Source organism: Artemia sp. Qi Xiang Cuo, chromosome 10 (genome assembly GCF_049724085.1).
Source record: "Artemia sp. Qi Xiang Cuo chromosome 10, ASM4972408v1, whole genome shotgun sequence".
NCBI classification, from domain to species: Eukaryota; Metazoa; Arthropoda; class Branchiopoda; order Anostraca; family Artemiidae; genus Artemia; species Artemia sp. Qi Xiang Cuo.
In genome coordinates, this window is record NC_142803.1 from 40,631,320 (window position 1) to 40,650,472 (window position 19,153).

General features: G+C 34.2%; 1 protein-coding gene across 1 annotated transcript in view; it reads right to left on the reverse strand.

Moving 5' to 3' along the window:
- The window catches only part of LOC148947766 (leukotriene A-4 hydrolase-like), a 294,121-nt gene that overhangs the window by 222,067 nt on the left and 52,901 nt on the right, over positions 1 to 19,153 (reverse strand). The gene's annotated exons all lie outside the window — the stretch shown is intronic.

Genomic DNA, 19,153 nt, shown 5'->3' on the forward strand with positions numbered 1-19,153 from the left:
GTTACTTCCTGCTTGGTGTTTTAACTGATTATTTTCATTATTTTAAAAAAAATTATTTTCTAAGGGGAACTCTCTATATCCCCTTCGTGAGGCCCTGGCCTTTCTGAAGATTAGGGCACAAATGCAGTTCAATTTGTTTAACTTAAACCTTTTAGTTTATATTTTAGTGTATATACTCTTTTTAGGTACTGGTGCGTAATACGGACACTTTTATATACTAATGAGAGACAAACCCGCTAGACTGGTTTTTTCAAGAGACCGCTATTCAGAAATGGAATGCAAAGAGTAGTTTTCATTGCGTTTACGATATTTGAACTGTTGTTTTGGGGGGTTTAGGGGGGGGGAGGAACCTAGGTTAGGTTAGGTTACGTATTTAATATATTGTATGCTGTTCCCCTACCCCCCTAATGTGCAAATATATATCCCAAATTTGTTTATAAACTATTATATATTCATCCTATTTTATTTCATTAACATTAACCAAACTTGACTTTTTAGAAGTGTCCGTATAATGCACCAGTGCCACTTTTTAACATTTTTTTCTTTTTATTAAATTTTAACAGATCATTTTCTATATTTTATGATTTGGTCTTTTTTTAAGGGGAACTCTCTGTATCCCCCTCGCGTGGCCCTGAATTTTCTGAGGATTGGGACCCGCATACAGTTTGACTTCTTTAAATCATACCTTCTAGCTTATATTTTAGCGTAAATCAACTTTTTAACTTTTTTTTGCATTTATTAAATTTTAACGCCGCTTTTTTTGTTCCTAAATATACAGTTAGGAGGTTCGTGGCTTACCGTCAGGGGGTTCGGGGCTACTCCCTGCAAGATGTTTTAACCGATTATTTTCTGTATTTTAAGATTTGTTTTTTTTTTTGAAGGGAAAGTCGTAAGACCCTGGCTTTTCTGAAGATTGGGGCCCATATACAGTTCAATTCCCTTAACTCATATTTCCCACCTTGTATTTTAGCGTATATAAACATTTTTATGTTTTCTTTTCCATTTATCAAATCTTAACAGCGTATTCCCTGTATTTTAACACTTCTTCTTTTTAAGAGGAACTCGATGTCCCCCTTCTAGGGGCTCTAAGGCAGGGTGACATGCCTTAGACGCTTGAAGGAAGGGATACACATAGAATAGGGTGTAGATCTATTCTAAATATAAAGATTGGGCAAGCTTAAACATGTTTATTGATCAATTGTATTCAACAAAGAAATTTTTTAATATTTCCTTTTTCCATTTCTTAAATTTTAACAGTTTATTTTCTGTATTTTAACTGACCCTTTTAAAGGAATGTCTCAATATCACCGTCTTGGCTTATGGCTTTTCTGAAGATTGGGGCCCGCGTGCCGTTCTATTTTCTTTCATTCATACTTTCTTGGTTATCTTTAGAGTCCATTAACTTTTAACCTTTTTTTCCATTTATTAAATTTTAGCCACGGATTTTCCGCATTTTAACATTTGATCCTATTAAGGGGAAGTCTCTATATTACCGTCTTGAAGACTGGGCCCTTTTCAGGCTTTGAGGCCGACGAAGAATTCAGTCCCCATCTTGGGGCCCAAGCCCTTCTAGGGTTGAGGCTCATATCATCTTCAATTTTATTTAATTGCCATTTTTTGGCTTTATTTTACCGTATGTTAACTTTTTTCAGAAATATACAGAGATTTTTTTGTTGTGTTCATTATTTAATAAGAAATTTTCTATATTGAAGTTTTCACGAGAAGATAGGAAAGTTTTCACGACATAGTGCTGAGAGATAGGGTTTTCTTCACGGTATTGCCATGAGAAATGGGGCATTCCTCACCACATTGCATTGACAGATAGGGTAATCCACACAACATGGCATTGGAGCATAGGGGATTTTCTACGCTAAGGGGCGCTAAGGAACGGGTTTTATATGGGGGGGGGGCGATATACCTAGAGTATTTTTTTTTTAATATGAACTAGGAGTTTTCTAACCATTTTGTTTTTTTTAATTTACTCCAAATCTCGTTATTGATAGCTTTTATAAGAATCTTTAAGTTATACTTGCAATAAATCTTTTTTTTTCTATTTATATTGTCTTAGGATTCGAAAAAGCTAGGCGAAAAAAAACCCATCTATATCTTAAAAACACATTTGAGTGACAGGGTGACATGCGTTAGACGCTCGGAGGGGGCGGGGGTGATATGCCTAGAGTAAGGTATTTCGTGCTTTGACTTATCGGAAGTTATGAATTAGAATAGCTAGTCGGCTGTTTGGGTTTTCAGAATTAGGATATATAGCTTTTAATGGGTGTCTAGTTCTCGAGGGTTATTATTTGAGATGTTTACCTTAGTATTTCATGACTTGACTTGTCTGAAGTTATGAATTAGAATATTTAGCTAACTATTTAGGTTTTCAGACTTAAGTTTTTTAGTTTTCCGGTGGTGTTTGATTCCCGAAGCATAAATTTTGAGATGTTTACTTTAGCATTTCGTGCATTGATTTGTCTGAAGTTAAGAATTAGAATAGTTAGTTGCCTGTTTGGGGTTCCCAGACGTAGATTTCTTAGTTTTTCGTAGATGTTTGATTCCTGAGGCTTATTCTTTCAAATTTTTACTTTGGTAATTCTTGGTTTGACTTGTCTGAACTTAGTAATTAGATTAGTTAGTTGGCTGTTTCGGGTTTTCAGCTTTCCACTTCTAGCTTTTCATGGGTGTTTAATTCTCGAAGTTTATTATTTGATTTGCTTTCCTTGATATTTCGGGATTTTCCTAGTCTGAAGTTACGAATTAGAATTGTTAGTTTACTGTTCGAGTTTTCAAATTTAGGTTTATTACCAATCCGTGGGTCTTTGGTTCCCGATGGTTATCATATGATATGCTTACTCTGATATTTCGTGTTTTGTCTTGTCTCAAGTTATGAATTAGAATACTTATTTGGCTGTCTGGGGATTTCATACTTAGGTTTTCTAGCTTTTTGTGGGTTTCCGAAGCGTATTATTTGAGATGTTTACTTTTGTATTTCGTGGATTAACTTGTCTGAAGATATGAAATAGAATAAGCTGCCTGTTTGGGGTTTTCAGACTTAGATTTCCTAGCTTTTCGTGGGTGTTTGATTCCCAAGGCTTATTATTTGAGATATTTACTTTGGTATTTCATGGTTTGAATTGTCTGAAGTTATGAATTAGAAAAGTTACTTGACTTTTTCGGGTTTTCAGACTTATATTTCTTATCTTTTCGTGGTTTATTCGTGTCCCAAGTTTATTATTTGACATGTTTACTTTAGGTGTTTCGTGACATAACCTGTCTGAACTTATGAATTAGAGTGGATGTTTGGGCCTTATAGACTTAGATTTCTAATCTTTTCGTGGGTGTGTCGTGTCTGAAGCTTATTATTTGAGATGTTTACTATGGTATTTAATGATTTGATTTGTCTGAATTTATGAATTGGGATTGTTAGTTGGCTGTCTGGGTTTTTCTGGCTCAGGTTTCATAGTCTTTATTGGGTATATGGTGTCGAACACTTATTATTTCAGATGTTTACTTTCGAATTTCATGGTTTGACTTGTCTGAAACTTATGACTAGGTCTTTGTTGGGTAAAGTTTTCACGACTTCTTATAGGTGTATCGAGCCTGAAATATATGCTAACAATTTTTATTTAAAGTGTGAAAAATCCCTTCAAAGATTCTTGATTGAGAAACTATAACAAAAACTTGAAAAAAAATCAAAAAAATTAATACGGTATTAAAAAAAAAATCAAAACATCAAATTTAAAAATATCAAGTTAAAACACTAAAATTAAAAAAATAATTGAAAGCACTGAACTTAAAAAACAAAAACTTAACCTAAAGTAGCCTAAGTTAAAAGCGGTAAAAGCTTCATAAAATTGCGCTTTTTTAAAAATTTTACTCCTATTTGATTGAAGCAGTATTCCCTCTTTTTTTTAAGGTTTTGAATATTGTTTTTAGTGTATTGAATTTTGTTTTTTTTAATTTATTGTTTTGAATTTATCTTTTTTTAATTTAATGTTTTGATTTAGTTTTTTCAATATGAATTTTGCTTTTGTCAAGTTTCTGTTTCTCAGTCAACAATCGTTGAAGGGCTTTCTTACGCTTAAAATTTGAAGTTTTACCTTACATTTCAAATATGATACACCTATAGTAAGTCAAGAAACTTAGTTAAGAAAAGACCCAGTTATAACTTCTAGACATGTCTGCCAAAGTTATGACCAAAATGGAAATTATTCTCAACAGGGTCTGAGCAACTCTGTTCCCTGATTCCATGTGGATTTTTTTTCTTTATATGGCGTTCATTTGAAAAATCGACTATTTTATGCTAAATAAACAATTCTACTCAATTCTAGTATCCTTTAAAAAAAACTTTACAGGGTTTGAGAGACTCTGTTCCCGGATTCCATGTGGATTTTGTTCTTTACTTGGTGTTCAAAAAAAAAAGAGCGAAAATGTTTTGGTTAAATGAATTATTTTTTTATCCTTTAAAGGAGGTTTACAGGGTTTGACAGACCCGGTTCTCTGATTTCATGTGGTTTTTTTTTATATAATTGGCGTTCATTAAAAAACGAAGATTTTCCTTAAATAAATAACTCTTGTATAATTTAAAATAGCTTTATGGGGTTTGAGAGACTCTGTTCCTTGACTTCTTGTGTTATTTTCTTTGCTTGGCTTTCATTAAAAAAAAGGAAAATTTGTTTGTTAAATAAATTATTATTGTATCCTTTAAAAGAGCATTACGGGATTTAAGAGGCTCTGTTCCCTGATTTCATGGGGATTTTTCTATACTTGGCGTTCATTAAAAACGAATATTTTTTTGTTAAATAAATAATTCTTGTATCCTTTAAAAGGGCTTCATGGTGTTTGAGATACTCTGTTCCTGATTCCATGTGGTTTTTTTATTATTTGGCATTCATTTAAAAAACCAAGATTTTCTGATAAATAAATAATTCTTGTGTCCTTTAAAAGAACTTTACGGGATTTGAGAGACTCAGCTCCCTGATTCCATGTGGGTCTTTTTTCTTTATTTGGCGTTCATTAAAAAACGAAGATTTTTTGTTAAAATAAAAATTCCTGTATCTTTTAAAAGAGCTTTACAATGTATGAGAGACTCTGTTCCCTGATTCCACGTTGTTGTTTTTTCTTTACTTGGCGTTCATTAAAGAAAGAAATTTTTTTGGTTAAATAAATTATTCTTGTATCCTTTAAGAGCTTTCCAGGGTTTGAGGGACCCTGGTCCCCGATTCCATGTGTTTTTTTCTTTACTTGGCGTTCATTAAAAAAAACGAAGATTTTTTGGTAAATAAATAATTATTGTATTCTTTAAAAGAACATTACGGGGCTTAAGAGTTGTGGAGCCACTCTACTTTCTACCGGGGCCCACCCCCGATTTCTACCGGAGCCCTCTGACGTCATGGCACCCAAAGGGAAAATAGCATTGGATTTCTACCGGAGCCCTCTGACGTCAGGCGACACAACTGTTTCTAGCAGGAAAGAGTTCAATGTCCTTGGCAATAGTTCGAGGACACACCCTTTTCCTTGATACTAGGCAAGAGCCTGTCTAGACACGTTTCCAGGTGGTTGAAACTATTGATCGAGGATCAGTATCTTTCTGGAAGTGGGACAGTCAACATGGATGCCTATACACTATTGAATATTAAAAGTGCTGATGAAACGGGACCTAGAGTGCCTAAGGTGGCGGTAGAAATTACAAGGGAATCTCGACTAACCCTAGAATGGGACAAGATGTATAATGGGTGTGTTATTAGATTAAGCAAATTAAAGTCGGAAGAACACTTCTGCTTCGCAGCTAAGGTGAATATAGCGCATATACAGAAACTTCAAGATGGATTAAATGCGCCGGCGAAATATATCAAAGAGAACAATTTATGGAAAACAGTCTGTGTATGATAGTGAGGGTGTTAAAATTGATAGAATTGAAAAATAGAAAATCATGTGCAATCTAGAAAAATTGGAAAAATAGTTAATTTTAGACCATTAATTTCTGGAATTATCCCTTGAAAGAAAGATATTATCACGGGAAATGCTTAACGATATTACGAGAACCGTTCCCCTTCTTTGGACTATTGTATAAAGCTTTGTCTTCGTGGTACCCAAGCTTTTATTCAATTTATAGATATTTTAATCGAGACAAAACAAAATGATATTTTGGTTTTGTTCTTAACCACTACATAGACGGCCATTTTGTAACGCTCCTAGGATATGTTGTTTGAGAGCAGGGTTGCCACCGTCAGTAGGATTTTACTAGATCTAATAAAAATAAAAAAAATTAGTAAATTTAGAGGATCTAGTAAGTTTCCCGAAATCTAGTAAAAAGTCAAGATTTGTAGTAAACAAAACTTTGTTTTTTTTTTCCATGAGTTCAGGGAAAAAAAATTAGGGTACATTCATTACAAAATCTGATTTCGATTACGTTAGATATTATGGCTATTATTGCTCTCATATTTGCGATTTCGCGTCAAACCTAGCGCTTAAAAATCTCTTCTTTTCTCTTGGCTTCTTCTTGATATTCGATTTGAAAGGCAAACTATGTAAAATCAGGACTGGTATGCCGGCTTAATTTGTTATCAGAAAATTTTCTTAGACTCTCATAACAGCTGCTACGTTTGTTAGTTAGCCTTGTCCCTTTTTAAAGATACTGCTGGAAACAAACTTTTTCCATACTTGCCAAAGTTCTTTCTGACTCTCTGCAGCTTGCCCCATTCAAGTTCTGGAGCAGAAAGACAGTTCTTGATTTTGTCGGTCATCAAAACTAGAAACCAGAATAGGCTAAATGTCTCGAATGTTTCGTCCCTGATGAAAACGAAGCAAATTTTTCTCAGGTCGTCAAGTGGAGTACATGACTGGGTGATCCCCAGTGATTTGACTCGGGCTATCAAGAAATGGAAACAAGTAGATCCCTTAAGTCAGAATTTGACACTAGTGGATACTTTATTCGGATGAGGCCAAGGACGATTAAAGCCTTTTAAGTGCAACTTTTTTTAATTGTGACTACATATTTTTCTTCTAACTTTTCAATTTGTATGATTTGCCTGACCTGAAGAATATTGACACAATGTTTTTTTAAAACTAATTATTGCATGTTAGAGAAGTTTCCTTTTTCTTGGCAGCCCTAGCCTAATTTGAGGTGTACCTTTTAAATTACACATTTTTACAACTAAACCGGTAGCCGATTACGTCATTTCCGTTTTGAAGTGACATAGATTGCATTGGTTTTTGATTCCCTTGAATACAAACGAGAGAGAATCCAGAGAAAATCAGTTTAAAAAATCCTAAATTAATTGCTTTAAAATTTGCCAGAAATCTTTGTAAGCACCTTATCCCTTATTTAAAGACCAGCCCAATTAGTGTTTTAAAAGTGGCAAATTTCCTCTTAAAAATGCAAAATTGAAGGGTTTAGATTTCAAACCAAAAAACGGAAACTGGGGGACAAATTTCAAAAGCTGTCATTTTCAAACACACCTCAGATTCTAAGCACTCCAGCTCCTGAATTGCTTCGTAAATATGAGTTTTAGCTGTTTTTCTTCGTTAATTGTTTGACATCTTGGGTACGCCGCATCTGGAATATGAAGCCTATCCAGTAGTATATCCAAATAATAAAAAAAAAGGATTTTTAAGCTTATAGGTTTCCGGAATTTTCAATCATACTATGAAAACGAAAGAAAATAGGAAAAGATAGAAAAAAAGAAGAAAATGGAAAAATTATTGTGGAAATCTATTGATTATCGTCTTTAAATCTATTGATTTAAAGACGGGCTTCACCAGAAGGATTTCCAGAATCTAAGATTCCAGACTATTGTTTGACATCTTGGGTACGCCGCATCTGGAATATGAAGCCTATCCAGTAGTACATCCAAATAATAAAAAAAAGAATTTTTGAACTTATAGGTTTCCGGAATTATCAATCATACTATGAAAACGAAAGAAAAGAGGAAAAGAGAGAAAAAAAAGAAGAAAATGGAAAAATTATAGTGGAAATCTATTGATTATCCTCCTATAATGATGGTGTGCGTGCGGCGGTAGCCACACGCGGAAAATTTTTTTTTGAGCATTTACTAAAAACAGATGCGATTTAGTAAATTTTTCCTCTCAGATACAGTAAATTCTTCCAGGGCAGGGTGGCAACCCTGTTTGAGAGTCAGTTTGTTTTTGGAAGTACACCAGTCAACACCGAAAAATGTTTTACACATGCCCATTATGCTTGTATACATTGGGCAGCTTGTCATCCTGTGAAAATTGTACTTTTGCTGATGACTACAATAGAAAGTGTAAATTATGCAATCTATGTAAATGGCATAGAGGATATGCAGCGTAAATTATAGGCTGCAATTCATGTCTTGAAGAAATTTGTGACTGTCGTAATAGAGGATTCTTATGCTCCAATTGTCACTATGATAAATATGATCAATGGGGAAACAATTATCCTGGCTTGATTGTGAAAAACCTCAAACGTGAGTTCGGTTTATTTTTAAGAGACTGGTATCGTTCTGGCTTTAAATTATTTTGGGAAGAAGAACCTGGTCTATGCTTCAATTGTTGGAATAATAAAAGAGTCTGGTTTTTATGACCTCACTGTGAAGATACTGGCTATTATGATTATAAATCAACAGACTTTTATTTGGCTGTTACAGAAAAAGATTCTTCATATGAGAATTTTGTATGTGACACTGCTTCAAATAAGCAAATTGAAACACGTGAATTTTATCATTTGAATTAGAGTAGTATTATAGACTTTACAAAGAGATTTAATAAAAATGAAGTTGCCCTGTATTGTAGAAAAAGTTACCCTGACTATGCACATCAAGACGAGTACAAACTAAATCCTGACGAGCTATCACCACTTATAGTTTTCGAAGATTACCTGTACGTAGAAGAAGAAATCTAAAGTACACAGTGTTTTGTGCAAAATTTTATTAATAAACAAATTTACGTACATTTTTAAAGCATTTCACTTTTAGGGCATCGAAATTTATATTATAGAGGTAAGAAAGAGTATTTTCAACTAGAAAATCGTTCAATCGAGTATTGTCACCATATATCTTGATAAATTCCTTGTAAGTATGTCCACGACTTCGAAAAATAAAATATAATAGGGCGTGAAAACCACAGCTTTTCGTTGATAGATCTTGCACCCGATTCCGAATTTGAATAATAGATTTCCCGCTCTGCTCAAGAAAATTTTGTATATGAGGTGTGTAGAATGTATACGGCAAGCCAAGCGGATCAAAAAATTCTATATTGGTTCTTGTTTGAAAGATGCATAACCAATGCCCTGTCTTTAGACTGGAAGGACTGTTATTAACAATGATCAGGGTATTGTCAACGTGTTGAATATGCACCAGGAAATCTGAAAGTATGCAATAAGATTAATATTTGTTCATGTAGGGGTCCATGTTAAATACATCAATTATTAGTTCCATGTTCATAGTGTCAAGTCTAATAAAACACTGCCGTCAGGAGTAATTTCCCAATAGGTTTCAAATTGATTTAGCGAGATTAATGCGATGCTTTCCTCCAACGGTTTGGCAAAGTTACACTCTATCCGTACATTTCTCGTCCTGACAATATTCATATATTGAGTACCAGACATATCTAGTACAATAATGCCATGCGTTTTCGAAAACATTTCTTCACTTATACCCTTTTCGAACAACTGAGAATCTCGATCTAGGGATTGCATTGTCAATTCGTAGAAGTTTCAGTAGGATATATCAAAGTATAGACTGTAGAGTGGAATTCCGTTCACTTTACATACCAGAGATGAAAGTCCAAATAATTCAAATTTATGCAGGGAATATGTCCATGCTCCAACAGCGCTAGCACTTTTTAAAAAGGCCAATGCCAATTTTGAAGGAATTTAGCCATTGATAAATGATGAATCGGTATAGGTACGCGTACCTGTAGCAATATTACGCTGATTCGTGATTGTATGAGGAGCACGTAGTTTTATATTGTTACCACTGTCTCTTAATTTTTCAATCGCCAAAGCCACATAACTCATAACTTGTTGTTTTCGTACATAAAGTATTGCCGAGGTGAGAGAGACTGTTACATTGGGTGCTGCGTTCAGTACTTTTCGTATAATATAATTGGACGGCGCAAGTTGTAGTTTTATATCAATATCTTTACATTAGGAGGCACTCTTTGAGGTATATTAAATATCTCATGATTTAGTTTCCCAACTAAATGTAAAACTTTAGTTAGTATCAGTATTTGTTTTATATTCATATCCAATTGTCATACCTCTCAACTACTTATATGACATTGGTGTCATCAACATGAATTGTATATAACTTGCATAGTTTGAAAGATTATTGCTCGTGGTCACCAATGTTCCATTTATATAGACACTTATTTGTCGAAATAAATTATGTAATACACAATTCTCGTAGGATAACCCCTCGGCGGCATCTGGTTTTTCATTGTTCAATTTTTTAACAATGACATTTAAATCTATAAATGTCGAATTCAAATCTATAAAGTAGTCTTCATTAGAATAAATTTGAAAGAGGATATTTTCAGAGTTTGGTTGTTGCGGGTAATATTGTTCATAGTATCCATGTTTTACACTGACATCTACATTATCAGCATTGAAAATATTTAGAGATGAGGTGACTGAAGGATGAGAATCGTTATGTGGTGGATATGCCACGTTAGGAAAAGAAATCCTTTATGGATCTTTTAAATATCTGAGGAATAGTAATATTTAATATATTTTTATGTATTTTCTTAGAAAAACATGCCCACCCTTTACTGTATATATTAACCATTTCTATAATTTTGTTACAAAAACTAGTGTTTACGGTCAAAAATGCTTTATAGTTCAGTTTTTATGGATATGGTTAATATATGCAGTAAAGGGTGGGCATGTTTTTCTAAGAAAATACATAAAAATATATTAAATATTACTATTCCTCACATACTTAAAAGATCCAAAAAGGATTTATTTTCCTAACATGGCATATCTACAAGATAAAGATGTCTTAGTCACCTTCAGTCACCTCATCTCTAAATCTTTTCAATGCTGAAAATGTAGATGTCAGTGTAAAACATGTATACTATGAACAATTTTACCCGCAACAACCACTCTCTGAAAATGTCCACTTTCAAATTTATTCTAATGAAGACTCTTTATCGATCTGAATTCGACATTTATAGATTTAAATGTCATTGTTAAAAAATCGAACAATGAAAATCCAAGACCCGCCGATGGTTATCCTACGAAAGTTGTGTATTACATAATTTATTTTGAAAAATAAACGTCTACGTAAATGGAACATTGGTGAGCACGAGCAATAATCTTTCAAATTATGCATGCTATATGCAATTTATGATAATGACATCAATGTCCTATAAGAAGTTTAAAGGTGTAACAATTGAATAAGAACATAACACAAATATTGATGCTTCCAATATTCTTAGAGAGGCGACAACTAAAGATTTACATTTAGTTGGGAAACTAAATCATGAGATATTTAATATACCTCAATGGCGGCCTCTTATTGTTATGATTGATATAAAACTACAACTCGCGCCTTCCCATTATATTATACGAAAAGTACTGGACGCTGCGCCATATATAACAGTGTCTCTCACCTCGGCAATACTTCATGTACGAAAACAACAAGTTATGAGTTCTGTCGCTTTGGCAATTGAAAAATTAAGAGTCAGTAGTAACAATATCAAACTATTTGTTCCTCATACGATCAAGAATCAACTTCATATTGCTACAGGTACGCGTACTTTTACCGATTCATCATTTATCAATGGTGATTTCCTTCAAAATTGGCATTGGGTTTTGTAAAAAGTGCTAGCGCTGTTGGAGCCTGGACACATTCCCTACAGAAATTTAAATTGTTTGGACTTTCGTCCCTGGTATCTAAAGTAAATGGAATTCCACTCTAGAACTTATTCTTTGATAAACCCTACAGGACCCTCTATAAATTGACAATACAATCCCTAGATCGAGATTCTCAATTATTCGAAAATGGTATAAGTGAACAATTGTTTGCGAAAACGCATGGCATTATTTTATTAGATTTTTCTGGTACTCAAGATAGGAGTATTGTCCGGACATGAAATGTCCGGATAGAGTGTACCTTTGCTAAACCATTGGAAAAAAGCATTGCATTAATCTCGCTAAATCAATTTGAAACCTATTGGGAAATTACTCCTGACGGCAGTGTTTTATTAGACTTGGCGCCATGAACACGGAACAAATAATTGATGTATTTAACATGAACCCCTACATGAACAAATATAAATCTTATTGCATATCTTCAGATTTCCTTTTGCATATTTAACACGTTGACAATACCCTAATCATTGTTAATAGCAGTTCTTCCAGTTTAAAGACAGGGCATTAGTTATGCATCTTTCAAACAAGAAGCAATATAGAATTGTTTGATCCGCTTGGCTTGCGGTATACATTCTACACACCTCATATAAAAATTTTCTTGAGCAGAGCGGTAAATCTATTATTCAAAATCGGAAGCCAGTACAAGATTTAGCAACGAAAAGCTGTGGTTTTCATGCCCTATTATATTTTATTTTTCGAAGTTGTGGACATACTTACATGGAATTTATCAAGATATATGGCGACAATCCTCGATTGAACGACTTTCTAGTTGAAAATATTCTTTCTTACCTCTATAATATAAATTTCAGTGCCCTACAAGTGAAATGCTTTAAAAATGTATGTAAATTTGTTTATTAATAAAATCTTGTACAAAACACTGTCCTTTAGATTTCTTCTTCTACGCATAGGTAATCATCCAAAACAATAAGTGGTGGTAGCTCGTCAGGATTCACCTTGTATTCGTCTTGACGTGTAAAGTCAGGGTCACATTTTCTACAATATAGGGTAACTTAATTTTTACTAAATCTCTTTGTAAAGTCAATAATACTACTTTTAATCGTATGATAAAATTCACGTCTTTCAATTTGCTTAGTTGAAGCAATGTCACATACAAAATTCTCATATGAAGAATCACTTTCTGTAATAGCCAAATAAAAGTATGTTGATCTATAATCATAATAGCTAGTATCTTCACAGCGGTGTCATAAAAACCAAACTCTTTTGAATGAATGAATGAATGAATTTTATTAATAACCTGTCTTACAATCAACAGAAAAAGACAGAGCACAAACAAGAAAAGAAAGAAAAAGCCAAACTGGCAAGAAAAACAAATACAAACAGAGAGAACTACATAATAACATAACTATTTGAGAAGGTGGGCCCACTTGTGATCCAGAAGCTCTAGTTTTTTCGCGTAATTCTGAATTACCTCCTCCACGGCCCAAAGAGGCTCAGCAATTCCATATTTCGCAACAATATGGTGGTTTCTAATAAAAGGCGGTACTGGAAGAAGATATCGGGCATACTTGAAAAATACCGACCTTATGTCTTTCTTGTTTCGTGCATCAGGAGCTTCCAAAAAGGAGACAGGTACAAGACATGAGGCAAAGCTACTGCATTATAAAGACGAGCCAAATATTTACGGCTTGAATTGCGACGGCTAGTGACAACACCCACATAGGCAATGCGCACTATTTTAGAAAGGTGTTCAACAAGCAAAGACTGGGTCTCTCGAAGATTACGACCAATCGGCAGGCCAAGGTACGTAATGTGACTTGACGGTTTTACGGTAATTCCACCAAGCCTGACTGTACCATTATCTTCAGGGCAATTAAAAAACACAACAGTAGACTTTTCTACATTAAACATCAAATCAATATCAGCATAGCTTTTTTCAAGACGCCAGAAATTATTTTCTAATAAAGAAGGCAGCCGAGACAGATTTAAAAGATCATCTGCAAAACTTAGAAGTGACAAGTCAATATGCTTGCAAATATAACTCAGAGAGATAACCTGTTGTGCATCATTAACACTGTTATTATACAAAGTAGGAGACGTTATAACCCCTTGCTTAATTCCCCTATGTACCGATATCTCCTCACTAAGCTCACCATCTTGCAAACGAACACGAAGCTTGAGGTTCCTATAGATATGACGTAGTGACTTTACAATAGAAGATCGCACGCCTCACTTACACAGCTCAACCAAAACCTGGGCAAGAATCCCAGCGTCAAAAGCTCTCCTGACATCATACTGACTTAAGATTAAAGTTTCTCACGAGAGATGAGCTTCAAGTAATATGTTAGAAAGAAGATAAAGTACATGGAAGCACCCGAGGCCTTTTCGAAAACCAAACTGGTGTGAAGGCATCTCACAATCTCACACTTATCATAAATATCATCAAACAAAACAATCTCAAATAGTTTACAAAATACTAAGGATATCGTTACTGGCCGATACGAAGAAGGCTGTTACATTATAGAAGGCTCTTTTATTATTCCAGCAATTGATGCGTAGACCAGGTTCTTCTTCCAAAAATAATTTAAAACCACGACGATACCAGTCTCTTAAAAATTAACTGAACTCACGTTTAGGGTTTTTCGCAATCAGGCCAGGATAAGTATTTTCCAATTGATCACATTTATCATAGTGACAATTGGAGCATAAGAATCCTCTATTACGACAGTCACAAATCTCTTCAAGACAAGAGTTACAGTCTATAATTTGCACAGCATATCCTCTATGCAATTTACACGGATTGCATAATTTACACTTTTCAAAATACTCATCAGCAAAAGTACAATTCTCACAGGATGACCAGCTGCCAAAAGTGTACAAGCATAATGGACATGTGAAAACATTTTTTTGATGTTGACTGCTCCACTTCCAAAAACAAACTGACTTGGGGTCACTGAATGTTCTTTGCTATCAGTTTTAAGTTATCGAATCATTAAAGGAATGGGAGGAATAACTGAAACTCTGTGTAATCTTCAGACAGATGTGCAATATCATTTTGTTTAGTCTCAATCAATATATCTATAAACTGATTAAAAGCCTGGGGGCCACGACGACAATAGTCCAAAGAAGGGGAGTCGGTTCCCGTTATATCGTTACGCATTTCTCCAGAAGTTTTCTTTGAAGAGAAAATTCCAGAAAGTCATCATCCAAATCTAACCACTTTTCCAATTTTACTAGATTATGTATGATTTTCTGTTTCTCAAATCTAACCATTTTAACACTCTCACTGCCAAACACAGACTCTATAAATTGTTCTCTTCAGTATATTTCGCCAGCGCATTTAATCCATCTTGTAGTATCTGTATATGCACTATATTCACCCTAGCCGCGAAGCACAATTGTTCTTCCGACTTGAATTTGCTTAATGTTATAACATATCCATTATACATCTTGTCCCATTCTAGGGTTAGTCGAGAACCCCTTGTAATTTCTACCACCACATTAGGCACTCTAGGTCCCGTTTCATCAATACTTTTAATATTCAATAGTGTATAAGCATCCTTGTTGACTGTGTCACTTCCAGAAAGAAACTGATCCTCGATAAATAGTTTCAACCACCTGGGAACGTGTCTTGACATGATTTTGCATAGAAACAATACAGGGGATTTCTAGCACCTGGGGTGTGTCTCGACATGATTTTGCCTAGTAACAAGGCAGGGGAGTTCAGCAACCCTGGTTGTGTCTAGACATGATTTTGCCTAGAAACAACACATGGGATTTCTAGCACCTGGAGTGTGTCTAGACATGATTTTGCCTAGTAACAAGGCAGGGGAGTTCAAGCACCTGGGAAGGTGTCTAGAGGATTTTGCTAGTAACAAGATGTGTCCTTGAAGTCTTGGTTAGACATGCCGAATCTTGTTTGGACATGCATAGTCTTGCCTGGACATGCCTAATCTTGCCTGGGCAGAAATTTTGCATAGAAACATGTGCAAGGGGCTAGGAACTTGTGTATTATACGGACCACCTTGCAAGTAGTTGAAACACCTGGGAATTTTTCTAAAATTGTGACACCTGGTCGTGCCAAATCTTGCCTGGGCGGGAATTTCGCCTAAAATTGCGAAACCTGGTCGTGCCAAATCTTGCCTGGGCAGAAATTTTGCATAGAAACATATGCAAGGGGCTAGGAACTTGTGTATTATACGGACCACATTGCAAGTAGTTGAAACACCTGAGAATTGTTCCTAAGATTGTGACACCTGGTCGTGCCAAATCTTGCCTGGGCGGAAATTTCGCCTAAAATTGCGACACCTAGTCGTGCCAAATCTTGCCTGGGCGGAAATTTTGCCTAAAATTGCGACACCTGGTTGCCAAAAGAGGAAATCGCCGTTAAAAATTCTTCTTGAACCTTTGGAACAAAGGAGTAGTCCCCAGGGATGTCATAGAAAGCAATGAGGGGATACTACTGGGGTTTGAGAGACTCTGTTCCCTGATTCAATGTGGGTTTTTTTCTATACTTGGCGTAAATTAAATATGAAGATTTTTCTGTTAACTAAATAATTTTTGTATCCTTTAAAAGAGCATTATGGGGATTGAGAAACTCTGTTCCCTGATTCCATGTGGGTTTTTTCATTACTTGGCATTCATTAAAAAAACCAAGATTTTCTATCCAATAAATAATTTTTTTTCTTTTAAAAGAACTTTATGGTGTTTGAGAGACCTTGTTCCCTGACTCTATGTGGGGTTTTCTTCTTTACTTGGCGTTCATTAAAATAACGACGATTTTTTGTAAATGAATAATTCTTGTATACTTTAATGGAACCTTACCTGGTTTGAGAGACTCCCTTCTCTGATTCCATGCGGGTATTTTCCTTTACTTAGCGATCATAAGAAAACGAAGATTTTTTGCTAAATAAATAATTCTAGTATCCTTTAAAAGAACTTTACGGGGTTTGAGAGACTCTGTTCCCGGATTCCATGTGGGTTTTTTTTCTTTACTTTGTGTTCATTAAAAAAAAACAAAATTTTTTTGGTTAAATAAATTATTCTTTTATCCTTTAAAGGAGCTTTACAGGGTTTGAGAGCCCCTTTTCTCTGATTCCATGTATTTCTTTCTATACTTGGCGTTCATTAAAAAAACAAGATTTTTCTTATATAAATAATTCTTATACCTTTTAAAGACCTGTATGGGGTTTGAGAAACTCTGTTCCTTGACTTCATGTGTTTTTTTCTTAACTTGGCGTTCATTAAAAAAAACGAATATTTTCTTGATAAATAAATAATTCTTGTATCTTTTAATAGAGAATTACGAAGTTTGAGACGCTCTGTTTCCTGATTTCATGTGTTTTTATTCTTTACTTGGCGTTCATTAAAAACAAAGATTTTTTTGTTAAATATATAATTCTTGTATCCTTTGAAAGGGCTTTATGGGGTTTGAAATGCTCTGTTCCTGATTCCACGTGTTTTTTTATTATTTGGCATTCATTTAAAAAACCAAAATTTCCTGTTAGATAAATATTTCTTGTACCCTTTAAAAGAACTTAGCGGGATTTGAGAGACTCGGTTCCCTGGTTCCAAGTGGGTCTTTCTTCTTTACTTGGCGTTCCTTAAAAAACGAAGATTTTTTGTTAAATTAAAAATTCTTGTATCATTTAAAAGAGCTTTACACTGTTTGAGAGACTCTGTTCCCTGATTCCACGTTGTTGTTTTTTCTTTACTTGGCGTTCATTAAACGAAAAAGATTTTTTGGTTAAATAAATTATTATTGTATCCTATAAAAGCTTTACATGAGTTTGAGAGACCCTGTTCCCTGGTTCCATGTGTTTGTTGTTTTTTTCTATACTAGGCGTTCATTAAAAAACAAACGAAGATCTTTTATTAAATGAATATTTCTTTGATCCTTTAAAAGAGCCTTATGGGGTTTGAGAGACTCAGTTCCCTGATGTCATGTGGGTTTTGTTTCTTTGCTCTGCGTTCATTAAAATAACGAAGATTTTCTGTTAAATAAATAATTCTTGTATCAACTAAACGAGCTTTACGGAGTTAGAGAGTCTATATTCAATGATTCCAGATGGTTTTTTCTTTACTTGGCATTAATTTAAAAAGCCAAGATTTTCTGTTAAATAAATAATTCTTGTATCCTTGAAAAGAGCTTTACGGGGATTGAGAGACTCTATTTCCTGAATCCATGTGTTTTTTCTTTTCATGGCACTCATTAAAAGTAAACGAAGATTTTTTGTTAAATAAATAATTCATGTATCCTTTAAAATAGCTTTACAGGGTTTGAGAGTCCCTGTTCCTGATTCCATGTGGTTTTTTTCTTTACTTGGCGTTCATTAAAAGAAAAGGAAGTTTTTTTGTTAAATAAATAATTCTTGTATCTTCTAAAAGAGCTTTACAGGGTTTGAGAAACCCTGTTCCCTTATTTCATGTGGTTTTTTGTTTACTTAAAGTTCATTAAAAAAACGAAGACTTTCCGTTAAATGAATAATTCTTTTATCCCTTAAAACAGCTTTGCGGAGTTAGAGGGACTCTGTTCCCTGATTCCATGAGTTTTTTTTTTACTTGGCGTTCATTAAAAGAAAAGGAATTTTTTTGTTAAATAAATAATTCTTGTATCCTTTAAAAGAGCTTTACAGGATTTGAGAAACCCTGTTCCCTTATTCCATGTGATTTTTTTTTACTTAAAGTTCATTAAAAAAACGAAGACTTTCCGTTAAATGAATAATTCTTGTATCCTTTAAAACAGCTTTACGGAGTTAGAGAGACTCTGTTCCCTGATTCCACGTTGTTGTTTTTTTCTTTACTTGGCGTTCATTAAACAAAAAAGATTTTTTGGTTAAATAAATTATTATTGTATCCTTTAAGAGCTTTACATGGGTTTGAGAGACCCTGTTCCCTGGTTTCATGTGTTTGTTGTTTTTTTTTCTATACTAGGCGTTCATTAAAAAACAAACGAAGATTTTTTGTTAAATAAATATTTCTTTGGTCCTTTAAAAGAGCTTTATGGGGTTTGAGAGACTCAGTCCCCTGATGTCATGTGGGTTTTGTTTCTTTGCTCTGCGTTCATTAAAATATCGAAGATTTTCTGTTAAATAAATAATTCTTGTATCAACTAAACGAGCTTTACGGAGTTAGAGAGTCTATATTCAATGATTCCAGATGGTTTTTTCTTTACTTGGCATTAATTTAAAAAGCCAAGATTTTCTGTTAAATAAATAATTCTTGTATCCTTGAAAAGAGCTTTAAGGGGATTGAGAGACTCTATTTCCTGAATCCATGTGTTTTTTTCTTTTCATGGCACTCATTAAAAGTAAGCGAAGATTTTTTGTTAAATAAATTATT